Here is a 19,217-nt window from a genome sequence, read left to right on the forward strand (position 1 = left end):
GATACTAAAAGCTTGCATCTGGATGCTTTGTCCCTTTTGGACCTTTTCTCCAGCAACATCTGTTTGTCTCATTTCAATGCGTGGGTTGTTTAGTGCATGGAAGAAAGCTGTTTAAGTCACTTCATATAAAGTTTCTTTACAGATACAAAAGCAGATCTGTGCTGAAAAACAAGTATTAACCAGCCAGACTGTAAGACTTAAAGATTTATAATAAATGAATAGAGGTTATACATGTGTCAAACTCGAGGCCCATGGGCCAAATTCAGCCCATTATAGGAGGGATTCTCTACTGGTTTCACCCTGAGACCCACATTTTCCCAGAGTCATTTAATCGTGACCCACTTTTTTAGAATTCAAACGAACTAAATTTTGATTTTCAAAAATAACTGTTGAAAACACGCATATGTAATCTTTTTTAAAAAACATAAATCTATGCATTTTCCTGTGCAACATGTATTTCACAGCATGCCTGTCAAAAGAAATATTTCTTTCAAAATAAAAGACCAGTCCAACATGAGAGACAATAAGTGTTTATTCATTTTTGACAAGCTGTTCGCAACACACCCAGTATAGGTTCGTGACCAAATTTTGGGTCCCGACCCACCAGTTGAGAATCACTGTTATAGAGCACATGTGTCAAAGTTGAGGCCCGTTGACCAAATCCAGCCCTTTAGAGCATCAAATCCGGCCCGCAGGAAACAGTAAAAATGACAGAGAAAACGTGTTATTGTTATTATGTAAAAGACCAAATAATGAAATTCACAAATATAATGAAACTCCACAATATTTTTTGGGGTTTACAGTTTTTCTTTATTTATATCTCATGAACGGCCATTTTTAATTACAAATTGTAAAAGGAAGACTCAATTTTTTTCATAAATCTTGCAATTTCTCACTGTCAATTCCACAAAATCTGTTATAAAATTAATAAATTTTGAAGTGAAGATCCAGAAGGGTCTGATATTGAAAACTAGGGCGAAAATTATGTTTAAATTGCTGTTTTTGCCCAACCTGCGGCCCACTGGAATTAACACTGGTCCATATTTGGCTTCTTTTTTTTTTTTTTTTTTTTTTACAGCATCCTCCATGTATATAAAGCAAGCATTTAAAACATCTGAAGAATGTTGAAGGTTTCTTTAAAAACTGTCTTAAAACTTGTCCAAGCAGGATTTGACTTGATGGAATTTTGATGGTATCTTTCCCTGCTATTTTCTTTATTTTAAATATCAGGTAGTGTATGTAAGGTAAACAGCTGCTGGTCTATCACACTATTCACTCATTCATCTTCTATCGATGCTTATCCTGATGCGAGTAACCTCGACCTAAACATAAAGGGACGATCACACGCGCGGTGAATATAGATGTACATTTTAGTCGAAAGTGCAGGTTTTTGGACAGTAGAGACAAAACAAATTACCATGGACAAAGTCACAAACATAATGAGTGAGAACATGCAAACTGTGATTAAAATGGTTTTGCACCGTTGGGTGATGAGAAACTGGATTATTAACACTTCCTACACATCAATACAGAATGACCTGAAGATGTAGTACCATCAAACTCTTTGAATTATTGAAACTTTGAATCCTCCAGCAAGTCAAACTACTCTATCTTCTGATTATCACTTTCCAATAAAGATTGTAGTATTTATTTTGAAATAATTTACACTTGCATGGTTAATTAAACTCTGTAAAGGTTGTATTTGATGAGAATCACTGAAGATCACATCAATCTGAGATGCATTTGGCTCATTTAGCACATGGTCATCTGCATAAATGAGACGCTCCTCTACGCACGCGATGGATACACTTGTTTCCGTGCACACAGGCGTGCACAGATGTACAGGGTGCTGTATGGGAGCGTTTCTTTATGGCCTAAATGGAGCAATGTGTTGCTTTGGTGCACTGGAGGCAGCTGGGGCTTTTGTTTCTCACTGGGTTTCTGTACGTGAATGGGAGCAAAGCCACGGATGGCTGATGAATGGCTGCTCGTTCATCTTTCTGTGCCATCACAGGGACTTTTACGGTCCTCTGCAGGTGTCCGAGGACATCCTGGCTCCAGATCCGGAGAGTTCAAGGAGGCGCCACAGCACAGCGCAGCTCGCTGTCCTTTAGTCACAGAGAGTACGGTTGTGCTGAGGAGAGAGGGAGCCTTCAAGCCTCTGCTTTGCTCTTCAGAGTTTCTTAAAGGCGTCTCAATCAGTCGCTCTGAGGGTGACGGAGACGGAAACTTTAACACTTCGATGCTAAGATGATAGTGTAGGATAGAGTGACGTTTGTCTGTGAGAAGAACAGCCTGTGCTCTGTGATCGTCCTCAGTACCTGTAAGAGAGAGAGGAATGCTGAACGCAGACATAGTTTAATCAGCAAATTTTGATTTAGTTTTTGTCAAAATGTTGTCATCAGGACCTTTTCAGGTATATATTCTAGTTTTATAAATGATGATTGTAGTCGACTAAATGTGTTAGAGATATAGTCAAATATAATGTAAAACATAAGAGTTAATGCATTTTTTAAAGATACCATTGACTCCATTTTTGTTTAAGTTTGTCCCCATGATTTTCCGTAATATCACCTGATTGGGAGGATTCAGACCATTCCTTTTAAAACCCAAAATAAAACAAAAAAAAAAAGAATACATTAATAAATAAAACCTCCACCATTGTTTTGCCACAATTATCAACCTAATATGGCAGTTGTTTCTTAACTGGGGGCAAAAATGTTGCTGAATCTTGAGCGTGAAAAATAAAAATAATTTTTTTTCATTGCAACTCAAAGAACTTTATTAATACTCTTAAAATATGTGATTGCCCATTTTATGTTTCTATTAAGTACATTTTTAAGAAGAAGAATCACTGTTTTACCCTTTTCAGTAAAGGTTACGTTTTTCATTCCATGACAACAATATAGTTTAGTTTTTATTAGTTGATGAAAAATCAATATATTTTGATCGAGTTATTGTAAAAAAATAAAAATAAAAATAGTCTAGTTATTGTCACTTAAAAATTTTTTAATTCACGAAAAAGTCAGTGAGTTACTAAATGAACATGAACTTAACTTCACAGTAATGGACTTTGAATCTATTCAACAAATGAGAGCTCCAAGGTTCAACGTGGATTATGTTTATTACCAGAATAAAAAGACGGAGGGAGCAACAAATATAAAAACATTGTCAGTTGAGCTCCACTCACAGCATCGTTGAGATATAAGGGCATTTCTGTTGCAATTGTGCAAATAGCAATTGTTAATGCTTAAGCAGAACAATAATAAAATATTTATTTATTTCTTTTACTGAAGATAATACCAATGAAGCTTATTGTGCTGTTACATGCTGTATATGCCTTGGCTGTGATGTGAAGTGTACTGCAAAGGGACGAGTTCTTTAAAAAGTTCTTCAAGAAGCCAATATTTCTTCAGTGAGAAGGTTTTCCTTCATAAACCTCCTCCTGTTGTGCTGGTTGTGTCTGTTGCTCCACAGAGATGCTGACGGACAGATGTCAGCCGGCCTGTTTTAAGATTAGACGAGCGCCTCATGGGAGGAAGCTGCGAGGATTTGCAGATCATGGCAGCTGTGATGATGACGAAGCTGAGAGAAAGTGGCCGGCGTTGTTTCTCACAGCTGCAGAGGCTCACAGAGGGACACACACACACACACACACACACATAGGGAGGAGAACATGTACGATGTGCATGATTGTGAAGAAGATGCATGCTTTAATGGCACAAAACTTTAAACATCTTCAGCCAATCATGGGGCCTTAAAACCGTGATTTGAGGATGGTGGTGTGGGAGGTTTGTCTGTTTGACCACAGAGTTGTCTGAAGGCTGTTTGTGGTGTGTAAACACTTAGATGAGAGTCATTTGTGGCTCAGAGAAAGTGACTCAACACCTGAACGGCTCTCGGAGAACAACCTCAAATTACCTGAGGGACTGTTTAACTTCACACTGTGCATGGAGCTGTCAGTAGGTCAGACTTTGAATGAATTATACCTTTAAAAAGATAAAGATTAAGCCTTGGCAGCACTTTGAACTCAATAGAGTTGCTTGTAATTTGCTCTCTCGTGATAATTTTTGGCTTGATTTAACCAAATATTTAACAACTCACTCAACATGTTTGATTCTTTTAGTATTTACTGTCGTGTTTCACACAGGAAAATCATTTACAGATAAGAATTGTATTGATCCTATGTCTACACGATGAAGATAAATGAGTATCGGCTTAAAGCCAATCTCAAAGATTTAGTCTTTAGTTAAAAAAGCATTTATCATGAAACTGGTGTCAATGACTATGTACATTTCTTAAGAGTTTTAAAGTGTTGGTTTTAAGCTGTGTACATTTTGGAACGTATCATTAGTAGCGTTCCTTTGAATTAGGGGGTGTTTCTGCCTTTTTTTTTAAACACTAGACACCATCATCAAAGGTGGCTAGCAACAGGAGGATCAAGCCTGAGTTTACGTCCCATAACTGTTTCCAACTCTCTTCTATCTGCAGCTAAATTGTTAGCATGGGATTATTGGGTTTTCTAAATTATCAATTTCAGAATATTCCTGCAACTTTCTATATGTGAATGCGATTACTTCTGTTTTTCGTCTGCTTTTGCAAATAGTGTCCAAATCTCCATGCTTAGTACGAATGTTTTATTGGTGCATTGGTCCCAATATGTAGTTAAACATGTCTGTAATATTACCAAAAACACACACACTAAAAGAAAAACATACTTATTACCAACAAAATGACCACAAAGACACTAAATGAGAGAAAAATACACACAATCACCACAAAACACACAAAAATAAAAGAGAAACATCCAAACTGACATAAAGAAACAACCAAACGAGACCAGAAACACATATTCAAAGAGAATCATTTAAATAATATCAATCAACAACACACAAAAATGACAACATAAATAAGAGAAAATTATACTGAATAATAAAAAGAACAGACAAACAACAACAACAAAGTACACAAAATGACACCAAAATACACAAAATAATGATAGAAAGGATCTTGATTAGAACATGAACTGAAAATGGTCAGTCTTGGTCCCACACCAGGGTATGATGACTGGAAATGATTAAAAACTATAGAAAATCTATTCAGGAGGCACTAAATACTGTTTAATTCCATCTATTTACAAAATGAGATTCTTTAAAATGTGTTAACGCTCATTCATTGCATTAATATGTTCACCTTTTGAGGGGGGGACTTGAGCCAAAAAAGTTTGAGAACCACTGCTGAGACCCACATTTTGCTACGGTCGTTAAATGACGACGGCCACTTTTTTTTTGTTTTAAAATTCAACCAACCAAATTTAGTTTTTCATAAATAGCTGTTGAAAACACGCACACACATATATTATTTTTAAAAACATAAGTCTATATTTTTTCCTGTGCAACATGCATTTCACAGCATGCTTGTCAAAAGAAAAGTTTCTTTCAAAATAAAAGACAAGTTTAAGATGAGACATTAAGTATTTATTAATTTTTGACCAGCAGCATGTGACCCACCTAATACAGGTCCGTGACCCACTTTTGGGTCTTGACCCACCAGTTGAGAACCACTGCTCTAGACCATGGTTCTTTATTTCTACAGTGAAGTAAATGCAGTTGTTGAGTGATGAGAGTGGAAAAGTGTGCATGGACATAAGGACATGTCTGTTCTGTTGTAGTTTAGGAGCTCCACATGCAGCACAGACTCTGTGACCACGTGCACTGTGTGTGTGCACTGAGCGAACTCTGTGTTTGGGTCGTTTTCTCTCACCTTCACGCTGCTGTCATCATGTTTCCACCTTCATCAGATGCGTTTTCCATCCTGTGAAGTGCTAACTTTCTGTGTCTGTGTTTGTTTTGTTTTGCCCTAGATGTAAACTGACAGCTTTTGTTTTGTGCACAGCTTAGTCATAACTAAGCATGTCTGGACTTGTCCCGTTTATTGGAGCTCCTTTAAAAACTGATCCGGCTGCTTTTTTCAAACCAACAAAGCCTGAAAACATCCCAGCTATGCAGCGCAGCTCCTTGCCCGCACACAGCCAGCATGCTGGGACCAGGCAGTGCTGGACCAAAGCCAGCTGGCCCAGATCACACTAAGCATGGCCATTGTGCGCACACGTGCCCTGGTACTACTCATGCTATATGAGGCAGTCCAAATGCACATCCCCATAATCACAACATGTACGTGTTGTGGGTTTGTTAATGTCAGTAATGAGAGATTTAATGATTGATTTCAGCATCTTCTCAGTCTGCCTCCATCTGTCTACGCTGTGGGTTAATTGACTCCCTCCTATTCCCACTTCTCCTCATGGACCGAAGTGTTTGCACAGGTCACTGAGCAGACACAGACACACACGTGTTCACACTCTCACACTGATTATTCCAGCTCCGCGATTCCCTGATTTCCTAAAACAACGACATCTGGAGTGAGCAGTCAGACGACAAATCGCAGATAACTAGTCGAAGGACGGCTCGACGAGAACACTTTCTCACTAACCTTTTTATCAGGGCTTTTTTTTTTTAAGTATTTAGTTGTGTGACAGTGGAGGCATCCTCTCTGCCTGGTGACGGCTGAAGGCCAGAGGCATGAAGTTGTCAGGACGTCAGTTTCATTATTTTTGACATGATGTCTCCAGAGCTGCTTGAAGGAATTTCATCTAAGTCAGCATGTGCTTTAACTCCCAGTCCACCAACGCACAGCTTAGATATTAGTAATTAAAAGCACATCATTCTACTTGTTTTTAATGAATGCAACTAAAATTAAAAATACTCGTACCTTGATTGAATGTCTGCAGTCTGTAATTTTATTTTCCATTTGGTTGTATATCGTTTGCCTTTGCTGACAGCAACAATTATCAGTTATTTCATCAATATGACGATACCGATATCTGTGCGTGCTTATATGTGCAGAGATTGCTGGAGCTTTTCCAGCTGACATGATTTTTTTTTTATCTGACAGGGACAATGTACATTTATTAACATGTACCAGAGTTAGCTTAATGGTTATTCTTTTATCTGTTAAAAGTCAACCTTAAAACAATATATATCAACATTAGTACTGTCACGATAAGTACATTCTAAAACAGCATAAAAACATTCATAAAACTTTATAATTCACCTGACTACTCAAAAACCATTTTCTTAGCTGGGTTTTAAATTAATTATATGTGGGAGTGTGCCAAATATTTTAGAGGTAATACATTCCATTAATGGGCAGCTTGAAGTGCAAAGGACGACTGTTGACGCATTCGATGGTGTGGGGCACAACACTTCTGGTCCTATAACGAGTCCCTGACAGCTCTCGCTGCACTGTGCCCCATATGACGTTTTGTGTTTTTGACAGTTCAGTATGTGACGGCTCTTCTACGCCAGCAGCCCAGAATGTTTATGGAGCTGTCGAGCAACTTAGCTCTAAGCGCGTCAAGCTTCCAACAAAATCTAAACATGATGCACGTTTTTTTGTATTGTATTAGTTGAAACGCTTTCAGTCAGCGCAGTCCGCCCCAAGTCAGAGAGAGAGAGAGTGGAAACAGACGGAATAAATAGCTTATTTAAAACATCTACGGTCTGGACAGTGTGTGTGAGCAACGGTGGCTAGCCTCTTACTGTCCTCACAGCAGTGAGTGATGCATGCTTTCGTGTCCCTAAAACATCAGAAAACTATCCAATAGCACAAGATAAAGTTCCTATAATTTTCACTAGTCTGTCCACAGTGTGCGCGTGCACTTGAGTTTCGTTCAGGAGGGGAGGAGGGAGTGTGGCGCGCCTCACAAAATTCACACACTGCAGTTTTAACTAGTAATACTACATGCACCTGTTACTAAAATGAAATATAGAACATAAAATGCTAACTCACCTGGTATAATGATGATCTTGGTCATCTGAGTTGAGCTGCAGCCGCTCTATTTGACTCAGAGCCAGCTCAAATCGTCTCCGCAAGTCCTCGTTTTCAATTTGGCGTGAGCACAATATCACTAGGTAATAAATGCTGGATACACACTCTTGTGTTCCTACTTGGAGTGAAGTTATCCGTCCGGATTTTGGTTATCCATTGCTGACGTGCTGCATTATCAGCAGGGAAGCAGTGGAAGCTAATACAGGAATTATACAGTGAAGAAAATGTAGATCTAGGTACACAACAGTGTAATGCTGAACCTCTAACCCTTTGATAGACCAATCGCCGAACGTGCTCATTTTCCCCTCCGCTCACTGGCTTCGTTACAACAACTATGGACCGGAAGTCAGCGCCCTCACAAACTATGACCGGAAGTAATTGGACGCCATATTGTGCGTGTAGCCAATTACGCTGAAATAAATAAGAAAGTGTCTATTGGTACGGTTGCCGTACGGACAACCATCGGTGCTATTGGTACATTTACCAAAGTACACGTACGTATCGTCTTATGGTTACTGTTAGCATTAGAGTTAGGTTATAACCCTATATTGCAACAAGGGTTAGGTTTACGGTTAGGTTTAGTCTTAGTCACATGACCTAAACTGGCCATTGAGGGGCGCTGTGTACGGCTTGAATGTCGGTATATTGATACTGCAACCGTACGGATAGCCACTGCCAATAAATAATGTTTTCTTTTCAAACGTGAGATTGAAAATACAAATGTACATGTTTAGACAGATTTATTATGAGTGAGTATGTTATTCATATACAACAGATAGGAAAGATATAATATGGGCTGAACACTTATGGTTTTAAACCCTGAATCTGTTAAGCTTCCTAGTTGTTGAGTTTGTTGTGCTGCTAATTTGAAGCTTTTCACTGGTGTTTAAAGGTTTGTCTGTTATTCACAGTTAGCGTTTTTTTTTTTGGCGCTGACAGGAAGCTGTTGATGAATCTGTATCCGAGCTCTGTAAGCAGAGCAGCTGGGGTGAAGGAGCGAGAGGAAGTGGGTGTTATGCCTGTCTAGGCACCTGTCGGGAGTCAAAGGCTCCTCTGTGAGTCCAACAGGTGTCGTTGGAGCAGTTTAGCCTCTCGCTCTGAATTATTGTCATTTATTCCTCGGGGGCTTCCGTCAATGTTAAGGTCACAGCCCGGTTGCCCCTCAGCTTTTTTTTCTTCCTTCCTTCCTTCCTGCAAATGCAAACCACCCCACCCCACACACACCCACCTGCAGTGTTTACTGAGGCCTTCCTTTAACCAAACAGCTCAATGAGTCTGTTGTCCCACTCAATCTCACTTGCAGCTCATTTTCAAAGATATCAACAGAGCCTTGATTCCCTGAGTCTCCTCCTTCTTCCTCTACATGAACGGAACGCTTTAGAAGAGCCATCAGGTGCATCATAGAGAACGAGCGCTTGTTCTCTAGACTAGTGGTTCTCAAATGGGGGTACGCGATGGTACTACAAGGGGTACTTGAGAGAGAGAGAGGGAAAAATTAACAAATGAAAGCATTAAAAATATGGGGTTTTAGAATGTTTATCAGAATCAGAAATGCTTTATTATCCCCAAGAGACATTGCTTGTGTTTAGTTAAAAATGATAATTATACTAAATATTACCAGCAACTCACAAAACAACAACAAAATGTCCCCAAAAAAAAGCACAAAAAATGATGCTAGAAATGATTCTGATGAGAACATGAACTGAACATCATGCAGGAAATGACCGTAAACGATAGAATTGAATCTAAATACTAAATACTGTTTCATTCCACTTATTTACAAAATTATGAAATTTATACTGTGTGTTTTCACTCATTCATCCCAACATTATGCCCTAAAGTTATTTTTTCATAGAATTCTGAGCAAAAGTGGGGTTCAGGAGATAGAGAAAGGGGGTACTTGAGCCATAAAAATTTGAAAACCACAGCTCTAGACTGCTGGTTCTCAAACTAGGGTGCCATAACTTGGAAGTCTGTGAAATAAATCTGTAAAATGAACTATTATTCACGTTGTATCATTACAAACGTGTATAACTACAGATATGGATCAATGCACCAATAAAACATTTATACTAAGCATAAAAATTTAGAAAATATTTGCAGAAGCAGATGGAAAACAGAAATTATTCATTCACATATTGAAACTAAGTTGCAGGAACATTCTGGAATTGGTGCCCTAGAAAACCCAATAATCCATTGCAATCCCATGCACCATTTAGCTGGGTGGGAAATGGTTATGGAACGCAAGCTCAGGCTTGATCACCCTGTAGCTGGCCACCTTTGATGAGGGTGTCTTGTGTCAAAAACACCAAAACACCCCTTGATTCAGAGAAACACTACTGATGATGATTCGTCCTAAATTTACTGTACATCCTTTCCATATTTGAGACACAGCTCCCACACCACTCTCAAATGGTAAACCTCATGTTACTAAGGGGTGTTACATTAATGTTACATTAACATCACATCCCGTGTTTAATGATTCTTATCAGATTCACAATTAAAAAAGGAGAAGGATGGAGATGGTCCTTATGATTCTCCCTTTCCTCCACTGTGTAACCAGCATGACAGCGGGTGGGGGGGTGGGGGGGATCTGCGATCTTATATAATGAGAAAGAGGCCAGAAGCATTTAGGTCCAATGAGACAAAAACAAATAAAGCTGGTTTACATTAGTTTGAAACAGATCAACATCTGTGTATTTGATTCAAATGCTGAAGTTTTTCTGAGTTTATCAAGTTTTATTTCACTGTAAAATACTTTATCCCTAAAAAAGTAGTGACATTTATTGACAAGTGCTGCTTTTTCATGCATTGGAAAATCTCGACATGCATCTCATTGTTGCTCCCGGCAACGGCAGCAGGCTCCGCATTTCAACAAAGCAGGAGAGGTGTTTTTCAAACAAAGGAGGCACTTTTACATCCACGCTTTGCCTCGCTGAACAAAGAAGCTGCATCCAGACTGCAGAGGAGTGACGCTCTGGGGTGGACGGCAATGCACGTGCAGACCGCCTGTCAAGACACAACATCTAGATGTCACAAATGGAGGCAGATAAGGAGCTGAGGTGTGATCACAGCCTCTTTTTGTCTATTTTTTTTGTGTGTATTTGCACAAAAAGTTTACTTTAAAAGTTCTCCCCATTCCTCCCAGTTAATGTTTAACTCTCAGGCCTGAATCCACTCAGGAAATCTGAGATCCAAGTGATGCAGCCCCACCACTGTCGTCTGAACATCTCGAGAGCCCAGAGAAAGGTGGCTAAGAGGAGAAGTTTTTCTGCCTGAGAGAAACAGAAATGATGCAGGACACATCTCGACTCTCGCTAGTGCCTCCAGAGATGGCAGTGAATCGCAGCGTGCCGGGTCACACGCTCTGACAAGCGAATATCCGAGTCATTACCCCGCCTGGGGACTGCGCCGTCCCCAGTACCTTCACCACAAAGTTCAGGAGATTCAACTTCACAGCATTTATTTCCAGAATTTGTTTCATTGTGTCTACATCTAAAAAAAAAAACAACCCAGGGAACCAATGATCCTGCAGCTGGGAGTCGTGCATGTCAAGCAGAATAAAGTCTGTGGCAGTGGGGCGGTTTTTTTCCAATGGTTGGAAGGATGTTCTGGCCATCACTTGGTCACACTGTAAAAGTTGATTATGGTTTACCCACACCTGCTATCTTGACTCACACATAGCTGGTCACGAGTGTGTGTGAAAGTTATGATCTTCTTATCTATGAGAAAGAGATTGCAGAGAAAGTCCATGATTACAGTGAAATATGGAATCACAAAGTACAAACACTTTGTTACGTTACAGTAGTTACACCAAATAATACAGTGGCTGTGTTCGAAATGGGATACTAATGTACTACTTATACTAAGTCTGACGTCAGTGCGTTCACATTAGATAGTATGTGATAAATAGCCAGATTTATACTATATCGGGATATTTTTGAAGTACTGTTTGCACAGTGAGCGCAGTAGTCATACTCAACCGCCCCATGATGCATTACAAGCCGAATGTAAAATGGTCCTGGGACCAGCTTCAAGCTAAATATCAAACATCCTCTTTTCAAAACAAAAGCATCTCTTATTGTCTTCCATTCATTTTTTAACGCTTTTGTAAATATGGCTCTTGTATTTAAGTTAACCTGAAGTTTTGTCAGTAGCACAATTGAGGGTCTCCGAAATTTTAGTTTTTCAAAAATAGCTGTTGAAAACATACACATATCTATATGATATTTTTAAAAACATAGATCCATATATTTTTTCTTGCAACATTCATTTTACAGCATGCTTGTCAAAAGAGATATTAAGTATTTGTTCTTGGTTTAAAGAACTCTAAATGTGTCCAAAATCCTGCAATTTTTCTCAAATTATTCCACAAAATCTCCCCAAAATAAATAAAAAATTGGTCAAAAATTAATTAAATCAAAGAACATTTAAGGATCCAACACTTGTTGCTTAAATATTGTTGATGATTTCCATACTTTGTTTACTGTATAACTGTCAGTGTAAACTTGGGTATATTGTTGTTGAAATTGTTCATTTTTCCACCTAAAACCTGCGTCCCACTTATGATTGAACTGATCTGTATTTTGCCCCAGAACTAAAATGAGTTTTTCATCCCTGTTCTACTTGGTCACTTTCTCACTTAAAATGCTTTCATAACTTTCAAAGCTGGCGAATCAACTGAAAAAGCCTCGATTGATCTGAATAAAAGAGTTAAATGTTGTGGTTGAATGCAGATTGTTTGAATGGACTTACCTTTCTGTCCCACTGGTTAATTAAAAGTCTTCAGGATGTTGTTGGTGGTGATTGGGGGCAGAATTAGCTCTTCCACCCACCTGTTGCGTCTACTCGCCAGACAGAAATGCTGTGACATCATCCACTGGGGGATGTGATGCTGATGTTTGTGTGATTGGCGTGTTTCAGTGTGAATGCAGCTGCTGGTGTTCCTCCTCCTCCTCCTCCTCCTTCTTAGCTTGTTTTCGACTTGCTTGATTCATGTTTCTCACAGGCGGTTTCTCCCCCGAGGGTAACGCATCAAAAACGGCAAAGTTCTTTGTCTGCCGCAGGCTTTGGCTTCGAGACTCAAGTCTATAAATGAGCTTTTTAAATCACAAAAATTGGGTTCCAAACAGTGACTCATCCTTTTAAACATCGGTGCTGAATAGTGAGAATGTGGCAGGTGAACTGTAGATGTTACTCTGCTCTTTTCTTTCCTGGCAGATCAATTACAGTAAATAAAAGTTTTAAGTTTTATCATCAGAGAGTGTTCTCACTGTGAAATGTATTATCTGTATTACCCTTAATGCTTATCTGTGGATATTCTGAGCGTTCAACTCCAACCACAACTAGAGATAATCTGAAGTCTGTACAGACACTGATCATGTTTTAATGGCAGCTCAGTTTCCCAGAGGAAGAAGCAGAGATAACGTGACAGCAAACCTTTCTTAAAAAGCTGCAGTGTAGATTAAACCAGTGAGTTTTAGTGTTGGTAAGAAGAACTGCAGCGTCCACTGGCCACAGATCTTATTGACTTTAGACTGCACATGCATTCTGTTTCTCAACTTTTGTGCTTTAGGTTCTCATCAGATTTTCAAGCATGTTTGCCAACATGATTAGCTGTAGATTTTTTATTCAAAAGCTTATTTACAAAAACCAAACAAAGGAAAACCCGTAAAAGTAATACAGTTGTTTCAGATGTTTGGCTCAATGCTTTCCAGATCTCTGTCCACTAGAGGTTGTTGCCTTTGTAATCTATAGATATGAACTTAATTAAGGCTGAACGATTAATTCAATTTGCGATATTATCGCGATATCATAAAATGCGATTTTCTAGTCACAGAGGCTGCAATTCTTTATTTATTTTTTCTTGTCCTGTCTTTTGCTGTCCTGTTAAGTTCAGAGAGTGTTTAAGAAGTGCAGTCCACACGTTTACATGTTTCATGAAACGTGAAGGTAGTTAGGTATGTTGAAGAGGTGAAGCCACAGATTTGTTTGCTTTATTGTTGCAATCTGTGCTTTAAAATTAATTTTATTTTAGTTTAAATAAATCTGAAATTGTGCATTATGAAACAGATTGATTCATTTGTTGTGTTCATTGAAAAATACATGACAAGAGGCCCTTGAAAAAATAATTGCATATTAAATCGGAATATTGAGGGGAAAAAAAATCACAATTAGATTATTTTCTAAATCATTCAGCCCTAAATTTAATGCACATTGAGATCACAATATAGATAATGGATACATACAACAATATAGAGTTATTTACGTTTTTATTTATTTTTTGCTTTGGTCTTAGCCAAAACAAACCAGTGACTCGCAGAAAAGTATCCATATGTTCTTATATTATTACATTTAAAGGTATTTCACCTCTAAAAATAAATTGTTTGCTTCACATCATTTTTTTCTTGCTGGCTAAACTTAGCCTATTAATTCTGAATGACAATGATTTTACTTTAAATATCAAACAAGCACATTCTAATACAGTGGTTCTCAAACTTTTTAGGCTCAAGTACCCCCTTTCTCTTGTTTCTGAATCCAAGTACCCCTATAGAGCACATTGATGGAATGAATGAGTGATAACACACAATTTAAAGAATCTCATGTTATAAATTAGTGGAATGAAACAGTGTTTAGTGCCTCCTGAATAGATTTATTTCTATAGTTTTCATCATTTTGGTCATCTTGACTCCAGGCTGTTGTGTGACCAAGACTGACTCTTGTATTTTCAGTTCATGTTCTAATCAATATCATTATTATGATGAGAATTTTTAACCAAACCCCCATATGTTTAATGTTTTCATTTGTTGATTTTCCAATCCCTCCCTCTCTCAAGTACCCACTGTAATGATTGCGTACCCCCATTTGAGAAACACTGAACGAAACCTGAGTTTGTCCACTTACTAAGATCTACTGACAGTCGAGTTGCTTTTCCTGTTTAGGTTCCTGATTCTAAACCTAGCTAGCTGCTGATAGCTTTATTTTTAACCCACAGGTGTGATATTTATCCTCCAACAGCAGGTTTCCCATAATGCCGCTGTGCTCAGAAACAACATCTAGCTAATCTAAACACCTGCAGATGAGCCGTTGTCTTTTATTCTGAGTGACACTTCTTTTTTGTGCCAGTTTAACAAGCTGATGGAAACGCGAAGCATCCCAGTACTTTTTATGTTGACAGACAGCTTGTACAATAGCTGGAGGCGCGCTGCTGCCTCCGCGCTTAATCTGCATTAGTGCTGCAATTTCATGCTGTGCTCTGCAACGACAGTGGCTGCAATCGCTGATTCATTAATGCCGTTTGAAAAGGGAAAAAGTAGGCGACTGCTTGTGCAGCCTCTGTTGGAGGGGGAGGCATTCAGGTACAAGGCGTACAAACCCCCCTTCAGTCTCACACTGTCTGCGTCCTCACAAGATTAGCACGTTAGCTCTGCAGCTCCTTGAAGCCGGGGCCGCCGTCGCTGCAGATCACCCGTTTGAGCAGAAATCTTTCCTCTGAAGCTGAGCTAAAATTAGACCATCAGCCATCTGTGATTCAAAACAGCTCAAACTTGCACGTGTTGCGAGTACGTTTATAGCCATGCCCCCATTTGTTGGAGAGCAAAACAGCCAATCTCTCCTTTTTCTGATCAGTTAAATTTCACAAATGTGTGACACAGAGTCGTAAAATGGAAGAGCATCGATCGCGACCTTGACTTGAGGCTGTTAGATATTTTCTACTCGCACAGGATCAGTTTCTGCGACATGTTTCAGCTCATGATTCCCATCGATTTCTTAGCCTTCCACTCGCCCCTCCTCTCCTCAAACCGCCCTTCAGTGGGATCAAACGTAACGCGTCCCCTTTCAAGCTCTCCGCTTTCATGCTCTCACTCCTCGCCTCCATCATGGTCTCTGCCTTTTTTTCTTCTTCCTCCCGTTGCTGTGTGGGTGAGGGTGACTGACTGCACCCTCAGCTTCCACTACCCGCTACGATTGATGGGACTTTTTCCTTCACTCTTTGTCTCTGCGCACCCCCCTCCCCCCCCATCCCCACCCCACCCTCACCCAGATCAGCAGCAGTTAATGAAAGTGGATTGATTTTTCTCAACCTCCTGCACACAGCGTATAATCTGAGGGATGAAATCGACCAGGAAAACACAAGATCCTCCAGCATCTCATTATATATGCCTTTTTGTTGGTTTTATTGGTTTAAAGGCCACTATGAACTGAAGACTCTATAATCCTATGCATTTTAAAATAATTTTCTTGCCTCTTGGCTTCATGTGGGACCATAAATATACAAGAAACAAGACGTCTATACTAAAAAAAATATGTATACTACAGCTACTATTTAGCTCTGATTTAGTTTAGATGCTAAACTGAAGCTTTAAATTGTTATTCTTTATGTTACAAAAAACTTTCTATAAATTAGTTGTCTGATAGTGTCTCTCAGATCAAGTGTTGTGGGAACAACAAAGTAATAATAATAATAATAATAATACATTTTATTTAAAAATGCTTTTCAAGAAACTCACTTTACAGGTTAAAAAAACAACAGCAAATACAGTGATGGAAACAAAGAAATATAAATCAGAACAAAGAAAGAACAACAGCAAAAAGATAAAATAAAAAATGACAGGAAAGGAACACAAATCCCATTAAAAAGGGAAATATATCCCAATACGAAGAGTCTAGAGACTAAATTTTAGACAAAATATCACAATAAGATGCGACACAACATGCTGATTAAGTAAAAAACAACATGGGAATTAACATAAAAACTCAAAACCTCAAAGTTCCAACTATTGAAAAAATAAAAACATAGCTAAGGCAAAAATGTAAAAAAAAAAGAAATCATTAAAAAACAACCCAGAATTCATGGGAAAAAAACGACTAAACAACAAAGATTTTAAGCAACGTGGATCACAGAAAAAATGCAAAACAAACCCCAAAAGATGCCAGAAGATTTAACAAACTATGAATAAATTACAATAAAAACCAATAAACAATATCGTATTTGAAAATAATTTTAAAACATTGAACAACTTGTACAATAGGGAAGGAAATTGTTTTACCTCATAATCAGACTTTTATTTTCTAAAATTATAAACTTCCTCTGACCTCAAGGAAGTTTCTGTTACTTCTTAAGTTTAGTGAAACTTAAGAATTACCATCAGACTGATAAAATCTCCTCATCAAAGCCTGATCCCTCTGATGGAGAGAGACAGTGAGAGTGGATTATAACTACTTAGGGCAACTGTGGCTCAGTGGTAGAGTGGGTTGTCCAATAATCGAAGGGTTGGGGTTTGAATCCCACTTTAGCCAAGTCATTGTCATTGTGTCTTTTGGCAAGGCACTTTACCCACATTGCCGAGTATGAATGTAAACAGTAAAGCACTTTGAGTGTCTATGATAAAGCCTTATATAAAAATCCAATGCATTATTATTATTATTATTACTTGTAAAAAAAAAAAACAGATCCTTCACATCCCTTCTTTCATCCCTCACTAATCTTTTTACTTATTGTAAAATTTGCGACTGAGTTAAAATACAGACTGATATGTCTTTATCTTTTTTTTATTAGAGCATGTGTTGTTATTTTGTCCATATTTGAAACCGTAAGAAGTTTTTCTTCCAATGCTGTGAACTAATTTGTTAGGACAGAGTTCTAACTGTCATCTGGTGCATTAATGTTGGCATTAATATTTTCTATTTTATACCTTATCATGCAAAGCTGCACGATGTCAGCGCACTGAGGTGAACTGCACAGAAATAAAATTACATAAGCACTGACGGACTGAGCCTCAGGTGTGCTGATCCGCCGCTTATGTTTAGCTCTTAGAAAGTGATCCGTCTCTGTGTGGGATCCAGGTCTTGGTTCTTTTGTTCAGGTTATTGTGGGAGAGGTTAGATTGTAGTAGAAAATATACTTTTGAAGTGTTGTTTTTTTTCTCATCTTGGTCCACTGTTTGTAGTACATGGGGTTCAGCCAAGAAAAGAGGCCAGACACCCTCCCACTCACACACTCTCTCTGACTTTATAGTAGTGTCTTTCTTTAACTTGCATCAGTTTTTTTTTTTTACTGCATTACGAAAATATCATCTCACTCTGAAAAGGCAAGCTTGAAAAATTGAGATTTGCAGAATGAGCAAAGTTACATTTGTGTAAACTGGAAAACGATGACATTTTCCACTTATCTTTTTTTTTTTTTTTTTTTTTAACAAAAGTGCGACAGTGAGTCTGATGTGATTTATTTCCACTTCACTGATGAGCGTGACCTGCAGACTGTCAGCCATTGTTACAACATATGGAACAGCTGCCAGTAGCTGTTAGTGACCTGCACGGAGACTCAGATGGTATTTTACAGGTGTCACATCCTCAATGAGCATCAACCCCAGGCTACGCTGAGATCCGCACTGAATGTTAGATGGAAAACTGGATGTCGTAACATTTAACTAGGAAACTAGAAGCTAGGAATCTGAATTGTCTCAGTTTGTTAATACAATGAAAAACTAAATTCAATGCCCGTCACAAATGTCTGTAAAGAAACCATAATGTTCCTCCTATGATCTCTCTGCCTTCTGAAATAAAGTTGGCTATAAACCATGGAGACGTTTTAAACAGATGGCCACACGATCAAAAGATTTATTATAAATGACAGGAAGTCATAGCAGTTTCATGTCTCTTCACATGGAAGTTGTAAATTCAGTCTCATGTTCTGCAGTTTCACTAAAACACGTGTTGAAATCCTGTCACAGACATCAGCTAAAGCCCAAATGGAGATAAATGTGCCCATAGAGGCACATGAGCCTATTGCAATGGGTGGAGGTTGGACACATTTATTAAATATTTATTAAAAAAATGTATTCCATCGTGCATCAAAGCAGTCACCCATAGAAATGCATGCTGCACATGCCCCACATTTCTTCCCCCTGCGGTCGATAAACAGCTGAGTCACAACAACACATGAGAAGATGATGAACAAAAGGGCTCATGGGTCACACAACACACACAAAAAAAAAAAGTTGGAAAATCACCTCAGGTCTCCGATTTTATCCTTCAAATATTGCACAATTTTTTTTTTCATTGCGTTTTCCTAATTTTGGCATCATTACTTGTGCTGAACTTCCCAAAATCTTCAGCAGTGGATCAATCACAACCAAGCTCCACTATTTCATAGCAGGAGATTTTGGGTGACATTTGATCACGTGTCAAACTCAAGGTCCGGGAGCTAAATCCGGCCCTATAGAACATCAAATTCGGCCCACTCAAGAAAGTACACATTTTTTTAGGAAAAAATGTATATGATCAGCTATATCAGTTGTAGATATCTCAGCAAATAAGAACTTTTGAAT

At 38.6% G+C, this 19,217-nt stretch overlaps 1 protein-coding gene and 1 long non-coding RNA gene across 2 annotated transcripts in view; both read left to right on the plus strand.

Annotated features, from left to right (window-relative positions):
- Positions 1-19,217, plus strand: part of traf4a (tnf receptor-associated factor 4a) — a 47,932-nt gene that overhangs the window by 8,930 nt on the left and 19,785 nt on the right. The gene's annotated exons all lie outside the window — the stretch shown is intronic.
- LOC114474854 (uncharacterized) lies at positions 458-19,185 on the plus strand. Its single transcript, XR_003675399.1, has 3 exons — positions 458-633; positions 11,447-11,462; positions 19,175-19,185. It is a non-coding gene; the product is annotated as an uncharacterized LOC114474854 (long non-coding RNA).

The sequence above is a fragment of the Gouania willdenowi genome, chromosome 13 (genome assembly GCF_900634775.1).
Source record: "Gouania willdenowi chromosome 13, fGouWil2.1, whole genome shotgun sequence".
In the NCBI taxonomy this organism is placed as follows: domain Eukaryota; kingdom Metazoa; phylum Chordata; class Actinopteri; order Blenniiformes; family Gobiesocidae; genus Gouania; species Gouania willdenowi.